Source organism: Gymnodraco acuticeps, unplaced genomic scaffold (assembly GCF_902827175.1).
Source record: "Gymnodraco acuticeps unplaced genomic scaffold, fGymAcu1.1, whole genome shotgun sequence".
NCBI classification, from domain to species: Eukaryota; Metazoa; Chordata; class Actinopteri; order Perciformes; family Bathydraconidae; genus Gymnodraco; species Gymnodraco acuticeps.
This window is the reverse complement of record NW_022989821.1, coordinates 121583-133183: the sequence shown is the minus strand read 5'-3', so window position 1 is coordinate 133183 and position 11601 is coordinate 121583. Positions and strand designations below refer to the sequence as shown.

The window sequence follows — 11601 nt, the reverse complement described above, 5'->3', positions numbered from 1 at the left end:
GCGTTACCGTCAAACATTCAGTCTACTTTTCACTTATTAAAACCATTTACAGTTTACGATTACAACGTTCTGTGTTATTGCACAAGTTATTCTTAGCCCAAGTAACCAACAAAGTATAATTTCTGGTCTATGTTACACAACGTTTTATGTAACTTCTATAAAGTTCTCATATGTATATTTCAAAGGAAACCTTTATTTTGATGACTAAAATTAGATCGGTGTGTTGAATGGTGAGACTAATTTGGAGACACAAGTAGACCTAAGCATCCCAAGGCAGAGAGAGAGCATGGCACAACCTGCAGGGGGGCTCTCTATAAAGATGTATTTTGTTTATAAAATGAATGAAGCTATTTTAGGTAGCAGTAGTAGCACACACTCTCCTTCTTCAATACTTTTTCGGTCACTAGTGAGTCTCAGGTGGAAGAAGAAAGATAGCAGGGTTGATGCAGCAGCTGATGCTGAATCACCGAGAAAATGTCCAGTCAGCTTTTTTGCTGCTGCTTTCCTGCACTGATAAAGTAGCTCACTGGGTCAACTATTAACTAAAAACTATGCACACACACACCTACATGCACGGCTGCACACTTCCTTATTACAAAAATGTGTGCCAACACTGCCCTTTGAATTCAATATTTATTTTTATCTTTTTTCTTTGCCCTCTCTGCCTCCTACCTTCTATGTCTCTCTTTCTGTCTCCTTCCTGTTCAGGTGCATACCCATTGTTCTGTTTGTCGTCTGTTCCTGAGCCCACCCACCTTCTGGCCCACCAAGCAGAACACCTGCAGACTGTTGCTGTGGCTACACGTCAAGATGAAGATGGAGACACGTATGTTAATGTTTTTTATATGGCTTTGAAGTTCGAAGTAATGTCACATATCCAAGTCTCAAACACATACAGTAAACTTGATGATTCCTCTAAGTTGTGCATGATTTAATAATCTGCACTTTTTAATCAGGCGGCAATGTTGACAGTGCAAACATGAAACAATTCTCAAATCTGAGATCTTACAAGTCAGAAATACTCATGGATTTTCCAGCAGATTGAGATCATTCACTGTGATTTTCTTTAGAGACCCATAGAGACCAATAGTTTAAACCATAGTGACTTCTGTACATAAAGAGCCTGATAATAGTTTTATAAAAAACAAGTTTTATATGCGCAACCTTCCTTACTTCTTCTTGGAACTGGTAACTTGTCAGTCCCAAGAAAGTGACTGAATTTGAGTCACTCTCAAATTCTTGAAATAGTTAAATGTTCCTCAGTAAGGACAATTCGTGGTCTAAAAAGAATGATTTTTTTCAAGTACGTTTTTCAAGTCAGTGTAAAACTGCATTCTGTCTATGCCCAATATGGTCACAAGAATATATTTTTTGTAATACCTTAAAATGGCATGTGGTGGCGAATAGCAAGACATATGCAGTTAACAGATCTTAACATTTAAACTTGCAGATAATATAAAACGAAAGAGGTCAGTATTTAAGCTTTTATTTTATTATTTCACTTCACATATTCACACAAAACAGCTGATTCATGTATCTGCTTTATCTGTCTTTAGAACTGGCTTCTTATTTTTGCCTTAGCATGCACCAAAGGCCTTTTCCAAAGCAGCATTTCAACCACTGTGTTTGAAACAAATTCATATATCCCAGTAGGCCATCTCAGTTTGAAAGTAAGCTAGCATGCACATTTTTATGAAGCTAAATGTAATTCATGCATCATTAATTTAAATGTTTGACGCATTAAGGTTTAGTATGGTGACATGTTAAAATGTCTTGCATAAGAAGTACTGTGACACTTTAGTCTGCATCACGACTCCTTACCAGCCAATAACAAACTGCAGGCCTGTGTCTTGACACCTGTACTTGAGCCATCTTCTCTCAATAGGAAGGTTTGACTAAAAGTGAAATTATAACAGTCTCGCAAAAAACAAGTCGGTTCAAGTGATTCAGTGAGCTATACCCAAACAAGGCCAGTCTCAACAAGTCTGACCTCACAAACAAAACTTTTGGCGTTGCGCAACCTGGATGTGGTTTGTGCGAAGTCTGTGATATCATCTGAGTTTATTTTTTACTCTCTCTGTGACTCACCTGGTTCTGCATATCAAACAAGTACAGTCAGTACCCCCCTCCATAATCCGACCAGATTCTTTACTGTTGTTTCACTTCCTGTCAGGGAAACTTGTTTAGTGGAGGTGAAGAATGATTTGCAATGTGGCAAATAATCCAACACCCTAAGAGAAACTATAGCACTAGAGTCTTAGCTGCTTTAACACATAGACATGCATTATGTGTGAATGTGTGAGTGTGTGTGTGTGTGTGAGTGTGTGTGTGTGTGTGTGTGTGTGTGTGTGTGTGTGTGTGTGTGTGTGTGTGTGTGTGTGTGTGTGTGTTGAACAACGTGTGGGTTGGAAATAAGTATACTGTACTCAGGACACGAGGAGTTTTTAAGACCACGTGAATGCAAATATGAAACTTTTAACGCATGGTTACTTTACTTTGTTTTCAACACCCACACACTTACTTAGATGTCACTCATTAGAGTTAAAAAACAGAGTCATATGACCGAAAACATAGCATGTCCAAGAATTAAATGACTTTGATGTTGCGGTTTGAATCGGGATCATTTGCATCCATTTGAAACAAACTCGTGATGACCAACATGAGCCAGAAATCCCGTGACACATGTCACAGCTTCTTATTGTCCCATCCTATCTTCTTCAGAGACTCATAATAACTATGATACATACTCTTTTAACAAATTGTGGCGTGGAATATGAGAAGAATGCCATGTATGCTGATTGTCACATCAGCAATGATAAGAAGTACATTTACATTTGTATTCTTGCCACTTAGAAGTAATCTGTTAAAAGTGACATGTCATGCTTTTCCGGTTAGTACCCGTCCCCTTGTGTGTTATGAAGGTTTTTATGCATGTAAACGGTCTGCAGAGTCAAAACCCTCAAAGTACACCCTGTAGCGAGTAAAACTCTAACACAGAAAATACCTCCCCAAAACGCCTCGTTGAAGATACGTCACTGTCCATTTGATTCTTCCTGGTACATCATGACGTCATGTCGTCCCCGGAACGAAATGGACCAATCCGTGGAGCCGTTACGTTAAGCCCCCGCTGATTGGTCCAAATTGACCAATCCACGGACTTCCTCACACACTCAGTGCAGGCAGCTCTGCTGATCTCTCCTCCCTGGCTGCAGGCTGATAACAGACAGTTGGGATCGCGGCTAAATTCTCTCTGCAGACCCATTCTCACAGCGTTTATCAACCTTTTTCTTACTCAATATCAAGCCACACTTATTGTTTTTACTTCGGCTGTGACTTTGTGTGTGCTCAGGGTGAGTTTGGCTGTGTTTCGCTGTGTATCGCTAAACAAGGAAATCACACCTCCACGGAGCTCAGCGCGATTCACAAAGTCCCGACTGGTCCCGACCAATCGGAGCACACTGGGCTCACAGGGAGGGGGGGGGGGGGGGGGGGGGGGGGGGGCAAGAGCTGCAACGAGCCGTTTAGTGGAGAGAGTGAATACTGCTGAATACACATACTTTACAGAGATGCTGTATGCGAAACCAATGTGAGTTTGGAAAATTGAACAGTATAAATCTATTCTAGTTAACATCAACAATGGAATTATGATCAGTGGAAATGGCCATGACATGGGACCTTTAAAGTTCAGGGTAATCAACTGTTATTGTGGCATTTTAATTATGGTACTCTATAACCTGTTTTTAATGATCACCTTCATATGTTATGCGATTACAAGGAATTGTTGACACCCCTCTCCAGAGCACCTTACAAGTATATTATCAAAATGTGCAGTACAAACACATAACCGAAATGAACAACTGATTTTATCATAGTACTAGTGATCTAATGCAGCAAAGCCTTAGAAAAGAGTCGTTTCATGACCCCTTACTATGGAAGTTGAGACTTTAGCTGGCTTGTACCTGTGTGTTGCTTTGTGGTTGTTTTAAACCTTGTGTGAATTCTGCAGAAAGACACATTCTCAGCCCCCCTGTACTTTTCACACCGGTTGTGTGTGTTGTGTGTGTGTGCGTGCATGATTTATGCATAATGTGAGTGACGCTGTGCCTGAGCCTCTCTTACGTCAAAGCGCCTTTGAGCCCCTTAGTTTCGGGAAAACCGAGTGAGTGCTCAGTTTTTTAAACATGATCGCGGTTATTCTCAGGTGTCTTTCTCTCTTTTCTTCTCTGTGTTTTTAAATGAATGGACTCAAAAAAACCAAACATCCGTTACCCACTTCCTCATTTACCGCTTTCTTTCTATCAGCTTCATCTCTCTCTCTCTTTCTCTCTCTCTCTATGTCTTTTATGTGTAATTTGCTTATCCACACTATCATTTGTACGTGAGAAGTGCAGACGTGTTGATTGTCTTGTAGCTCCTTCAAATGAATTCCGACATGCTTCCAGTAATTCAGTGCATTTGCCTGCACAAGTCAACAATATATGCAGAGTTTGGCAATACTTGATTACTGAACATTTCACATCAAAACCTACTGGGTCGTTATCTTACTTGCAGATTAGACTCGATACTTTGATCTCTTTCTTTACTATATTTCCTCACATTCCCTGAAACATGTGTCAATATTTGTGTCACATATGAAATGGGTGAAACACACATAAAAGAATATTAAAGTCCGAAACCACATCAATGCTTCTGTGAGGCTATACACATGCTTTGTTTCAAAATGCAAACATCTGCAACATGCTCACAATTAGAGCGCTAACATGCATTTCCAAACATTTGGACTACCTATGTTGTAAATGTATTATCTTTTCAATTTACACACGGCATCTATTGCACGTCTGTCCGTCCTGGGAGAGGGATCCCTCCTCTGTTGCTCTCCCTGAGGTTTCTCCCATGTTTCCCTTTAAACTGTGGGTTTTCTCCGGAAGTTTTTCCTTGTACGATGTGAGGGTCTAAGGACAGAGGGTGTCGTATTGTCATACTGATATTCTGTACAAACTGTGAAGTCCACTGAGACAAATGTAACATTTGTGATATTGGGCTATATAAATAAACATTGATTGATTGATTGAATGTTAAACGGGACATGTTTACAGTAACATGTTCCCTGTCTTAGTGTAACGTGTTAGCATTCTAACATTTGCTAACAAACACTAAAGGTAAAGTACAATTCAGGATTATGGAAATGCAGTTATTTGGTGTTTGGACAGAACAAAGTATTGAATTTAAAAGTGTCACAATCAAAAGTCAGGGGATTCTTAGGAGATTTTGAACGTTTTACCAAAAAAACAAATGTGTACCTCACTGAGTCGGAGGAAGATTCAGGGGACCACAAGAGTCTTTAGGATTCTTTCTATGGGCACCTTGGCTATCTGTGCAAAATGTCATGTGAATTGTTGCGATGTGATGTGTGGATGGGATGTCTGGACCAAGGGGGTGTATTCCTGATCACTGTGTACAAATGTTTATGTACTAAGTCACTAATGTATTTCTTACACTACAGCAACAATGTAGAAAAAAGACTGTCTGTCTGTGGTGTGAATAAGGTCACTATATGTCATGTGACCTGGGTCTACAGCCCTTTTCCTGTGTGTGCATTGTTTTGAACTACATTTGCAAGTTTCTGGGGATTTGCACCGATTATTTTCATCATGCACGCATTTAGCCTCACCTCATCAAAACTAATTGCATTCAAATAAGAAGCTCGCACCTCCATTAACTGACTCGAGATTAAACTGTGTGCATTGCTGTCAAATGCACTTTGGTGACTTTTGACTTTAGATTAGATGTTACCCTAATGATACATGTAGAAATGCTCTAAAGAAAAGAAAAAAAACCTAGATCCCACATGACAACAAACTGCTTGTTTCACCCACAACATCTGGAAGTACTCATTCTGTGTGACGGGCGCATCATTCCTGGTTAAAGAGGCCCCATTATGTTTTTCTGAGTTTTCACTTTCCTTTTGTGTGTTGTATAGGTTTGTGTGCATGTAAATGGTCTGCAAAGGCAAAAATCACAAAGTTCCCACACACTCCCCCCCTGCCTGGAAAGCCTCGATTTGACTCCTTTGTTTACTTCTGTAACATAATGACATCACTATGTAACCCTAACGCTTCTATTGGCTAGCGGCTCAGACAGAGGGTGAAAAGAGGTGCTGCAGCACAGGCAGTATGAGAGATATAAAGACCTTTTTGAACATTAAAGCATGGAAACATGTCACAGTAGAGACACTACATACACATTTGAACCTGAAATTGAGCCTAATAGGGCCCCTTTAACTGGACTGTGATGCATCTTGTTTTTTTTTTTTTTACTATTCACACAAACTGAGACATCACCTCATTGCTCAGCTGGTCCACAGACCACATGTTTGGCTTCAGTCGGATCATTCAGGTTAGCTAAGTCCTCACCCTCCCTGCCAAACAGGATACAGCACCACGCCGTCTTTTCTTTTTTATAGCAGTTTCTTTTCTTCTTTGTGTTTCTCACACACATTCACACAGACACAGTTACACAGGGACTGTCACTGTTAGTGCGGCAGGCTTGGGACTCCTGTCTGCGTCAGTGGCACTGTGCCTGAGGTTAACTGGGGCTGTGGTCTGCCCCACTTCCAGGAACTAGAAACAGTACGGTTTCATCTAAAGAGAAAAGAGAGAGATGGATGCAGATAAAAGAGAATAACAAGAGACTCAGTATCCCTTTAGGCCAGGGGTGTCCAAACTTTTTTCTTCGAGGGCCACATACAGGAAAATATACGAAGGTCTGGGCCTCTCACTAGGAGAGGTTTATTGCCTTATCAGTTAAGTCATAAGTTAGCCAAATCAATCAAATGTAGTTACATTAAGCTTGATACTTGAACATGCTTTAAGAAACACAACAGCCTACATCACAGCTCTCTGTAGGGTTTCATTTATTTAGTTGGCAGCTCACTCCTTAAAACAGAAGCTTCAGATTGCTTATAAAAACAGGAAATAGAAAGGGTATTTCAAGCTTGTTATGTAATTAAGTTATTGGGCTTTTTTATCAACTAAGATTTGTTTGAAAATGTTTCTAACTTGAATGTATTGAATTTATTTGAAAAGTGGGCATATTAACAAATGAATACTGTGATATATATGTTTACATATATATATTGAATTAGTACAATATATGACAAGCACAAGTTTAAAATGGTTCACGGTCCGCATTTGGCGGAGTGTGGACACCCCTATATGAAGGCATTTATATGTACAGTCGTTTAGTTCAATGCTTAGATGAATTAGTTTATCTGTAAAGATATTGCATGATTTTTGTCTCCAATCACTGTTATATTGTGCTGTGAAGCTGCAAGGGATTTCATAAAGCCAATGTGCTGACAGTAAATATGTTAAATAGTTCTTTGTTCATACAGATTGTTTTTATATGCTGAGCTCAGTTACAGGAACAGGGACGGGCTGAGGAAAGACCCAGCACACTCCCGATCCAACGTTCAGTTCTGCTTTTCTTACTGTTTGCTCTGATGTCAGGTTCGAATCATCTGATTGTTTATTGCGGATGGAGTTCCAAGGTGCAGGAAATATATGTTTAAGAGTTGATGTCCGATCTGGCTCATGGGAATGCATTTTTGCATGTATGTACAAATGCACACTTAGTTTATCCAGAGCACTTATTTTTAAGATGGTAAATTGGTTTGGCACATGATGATCCTTCAGTTCAAAAGACCACAGGCATTGTTCTGTTTATACTTTCCTACCTCAAGTTTTCAAATAATGTAAATGTTTTCATTGCGATTACAGATCTTATCATAGCTGTTTGGTTTATATGTAGTTAGAAGACGTGATTAGAGTTGCAACATGCTGTAATAAGTAGCTAGCTAGCTCCTTGAACCACACACCTGTTTTTGATGAAATGTGAAGATAAAATTGTAGTTGTTGCGTGCAAATGTAGAATCTATTGTTAAACTTAAATAGTATAAGGAATTCATAAATATATATATATGTCATCAATGGCAAGACATTCTCAATGTTAGCGGCTCAATGTCGTTGGAACACATCACTTGAGAGGAAGTGTGGCAAGTGATTTTGTAATTGTGACTTTTCTTTTAACTCAAACTCTATGAAATTGTACTCTTGACTTTCCAAGAAGCATTCCTGTTTCCTGTGGCAGGATTGTACTTTTTGAGTGAATTTTATTTACCCATTGGATTTAGCTAACCTACAGAAAGCCCCAGTCAGAAACCAAACAGATGAATGGCTGAATTCACATCACACAGAGCAAGATACAGAATGCTGCCATTGTTTGCTGATAACAGGAAGTGACATACAACCAGTCCGCCTCTTACTGGAAGCTGCTTCTTCTGAAAGCATAAAAAGAAAAATGTGAGAACTTCTACAGTATATGGCGTACTAAAGCCTGCCATCCCCTTTCCTTTCCCTGTCCTAAACTTTAGCCTACGTTTTGTTCTTTTTGGCTTCACATAGAAACTACAGATAGTGGTTTCCCCTTTAGCCTTGATAAGCGTGTGATAAAGGGAGTGTGAGAAATGACTGCTGCACATCTGTCAAGCTCCTCGGTACAACTGTCAGTGGGATACTTCAGATCAAGTGATCAAGTTTATTTGCTACTACCCTTTAAGTGTATTTATTTATTTATATTATGTATACTATTTTGTATGTTCTTTCCCACTATGACTATGCATGTCATTAATCATGGTAGTCCTGTCATGCTATGTTTTTTCTTTATTATTTCTTGTTGGCTGTTCTGTTTGTCTTCTATGTTGAAAAAGGGAAGTATGATTTCCACCCCAAAGAAGTATATACTATTGCTTACACTTGTATGCTTCTTCTCAATAAAAATATTTGAAAGAAGTTTATTTGCTACTTCTGATGACAAAAATATCAACAATCCATCACATGTTAGATTTGAAGGCTTTGAAAGAATCAGTGAGTTTTCTTCTCCTATTCATTAATTAATTCATGCTTAAAGCGGAATGCTTATTCTTATTAACTCCTAATGGTAGTTGGTCACAATGTCATGAAAGCCTCAGACTCAGTTAAATGTCCCTTGAGATCTTTTTGCTACACTTCTCTTTTAACTCTCAGTGTAAAATTCTTTGTTTCTTTGTTTTTTCGTATTCAATACAGAGCTCTCCACATAGCGGTGGTTCATGAGGAGATGGCCATCGTCTGCAAACTGATCAAACTCCTGCAGTTGGCTCGCAGAGACCTTGATGTTTACAACAACCTCCGTCAGGTAAAACTAATTATCTTTAAATACACACATACATGCATGGTTACTTCTACGTTCTTTCAATCCACTGGAAGATTGTTTTACTGTATCAGCTTTATGAGAGGTATCAGCGTCAGTTAGTATAAAATGATGATAGAAAGACTTAAATGTGTTGGGGTGTTTCTGCCCCGACAGCACATTCCCCTGCTGCCTCACCCTTCTGATAACAGTAACATGGAAAAGAAAGAGGAAGTGCCTTGGTTTCCTCCTTGCACGGCACCATGTTATCGCATGCTCTTATAGTCAGTAGGCTGATGACAGTGGAATTCACCCTTCCTGGTGTCTTCACCTGCACTTGCCAAAAGCCAAAGACATGCACATGCTGGGAAGGACTGAATGTGTTTTCCAATGTTTACTTTTATTTTGCTTATGGTTTTGTAAGTGTGAGCTTTCCCTAAAGTGAGCGATTTCTGGGGTTTAGCACGTTGCCAAAAGGATAGGACGGAGCAAAGTGTGACTCCTATGAACTCTCATGAACCCTGCACTCAAATTACAAACCTTGTCCTGGTTGGTAAAACGACGTGATATCTCTTTTAAATCATATCTCAGTACATCATTTCCTTGTTTCTTACAGATAAAGATTACACTCTTACACTCTTTGTTCAGGGAAATTCTAAGTATACTTTTATATTAATACACACACAGACTCAATGAACTGAGGTGATCAGTCTTTCTTATAAAAAAGTGACTGTACCCTCCTTGCATAATAACCTCAACAAAATAGATCAACTACAGTGAACTGAACTGGAATGTGGACAGGGAATGATCTTTACATGTTTCCCAATCCAGGGCTGTCCCAACCAAAGGCCTTAAGAAAACACACCCCCCCCCCCCCCCCCCCCCCCCCCCCCTCACACACACTTCCTCTGCCTCCTGCTCTGTATTCTGCCAGCTTTATCCTTTTCATCCTTCAGCAGAGAAAGCACCTGAGCCACGCAGAGCTTTAGTTCTCAAGGCTGGAGTTTCACACCACACACCACAGGCTGTCTTACCAGAAATAATGCTGGTGCTATCAGCGGTTGTTGTCTTTCCTCATCGCTGAGGCTTGACAGCATAGGTTTTGTGATATCCTGTCTCTACCCTGTATGTGAAATGAATGCACACGACACACACACACACACCACACACACACACACACACACACACACACACACACACACACACACACACACACACACACACACATACACACACACACACACCACACACCACACACACACACACACACACACACACACACACACACACACACACACACACACACATACAAAAAAACTCTCTTTTCACACATTCACACATAATATGCCCCATGCAATTATACCCAAAAAGGGAGATTTTCAGGCACAGGTCCCATCACACTCATTTGCCCTACCAGATTGTGTGGTTACCAGGCATAAAGGCAACACTTCAAAAGGGAACTTTTTACTTTATAAAACATAAAGTTTACCAGACGGACGCGATAACATTTTCTGGCATTGTCCCAACTTCCCAAAGACAAAAATAATAAAACACAGCTTTTCCAATGTTGATGACAAATCCTGAGTTCCTGTGGTTTTACATATGGAACTTTTTGACTGAGTGTTACTATCAGTACTGTAACCGAACAATATTGCAAGATATCAGAACTTGATTTGGCTTTCACTACATTATGGTAGAGACAGCTGTTTGATACTCCCACACTGCTCATGAAATCAGTATGGCTGTGCAAAAACACATGCTATAGTAGTCAACTTGTTGCTGCTCATCCAACAGCTGATGGTGCACTGACACTAGTGGGGTTTAGGGTCTGAGTCCCCAGGGGCCACCCACGCTTATACATGCACTGATGGACTTGTGCTTTAGATTTAAGACATCCACTAAAGTGCATGTGTTACTTCTGCAATGCATCAAAAATCACCTCATTAAATACATGCCTGTAAATGGTCACATTCACTGTGCTGTTGAATTGTTTAGTTCAAGTGACACTTTTTTGTTTATGTGCATGCTGGCAACATGCCATTTTGTGTGTGCGTGAGAGTGTGCACAAGCGAGACATCTGAGTGTGTTTTTGTGTGTGCTTTAGTATCCTCGTTCCGAGAAGTCACATGACACTCCCCCCTGCTTTTGCTTCGGGCTGTTTCTCAACATACCTTGGTTCAGAGGGTAGTTTACAGGGACTTTCCCTTACTGCGCGTGCCTCTCTCTCTCTCACGCGCGCTATCTCTGTCTGTAACCTTTATCCTTTTTCTGCATGCATCTAATGAGAATTTAGGGTTTGTAACCATAACTGATGAACTGACTGATGCTATCAGTACAACCGTCAACAACACTGACGTAAAAGCGTGTGATGTT

The 11601-nt window shown here is 40.1% G+C and overlaps 1 protein-coding gene across 1 annotated transcript in view; it reads left to right on the top strand.

The window, feature by feature from the left end:
- Window positions 1–11601, top strand: part of LOC117557995 (probable ATP-dependent RNA helicase ddx6) — a 28030-nt gene that overhangs the window by 784 nt on the left and 15645 nt on the right. Inside the window, exons 2-3 of the transcript XR_004570776.1 lie at window positions 709–826; window positions 9126–9234. The gene's annotated coding sequence lies outside the window, so the exon portion shown is untranslated. The remainder of the gene's footprint in view (window positions 1–708; window positions 827–9125; window positions 9235–11601) is intronic.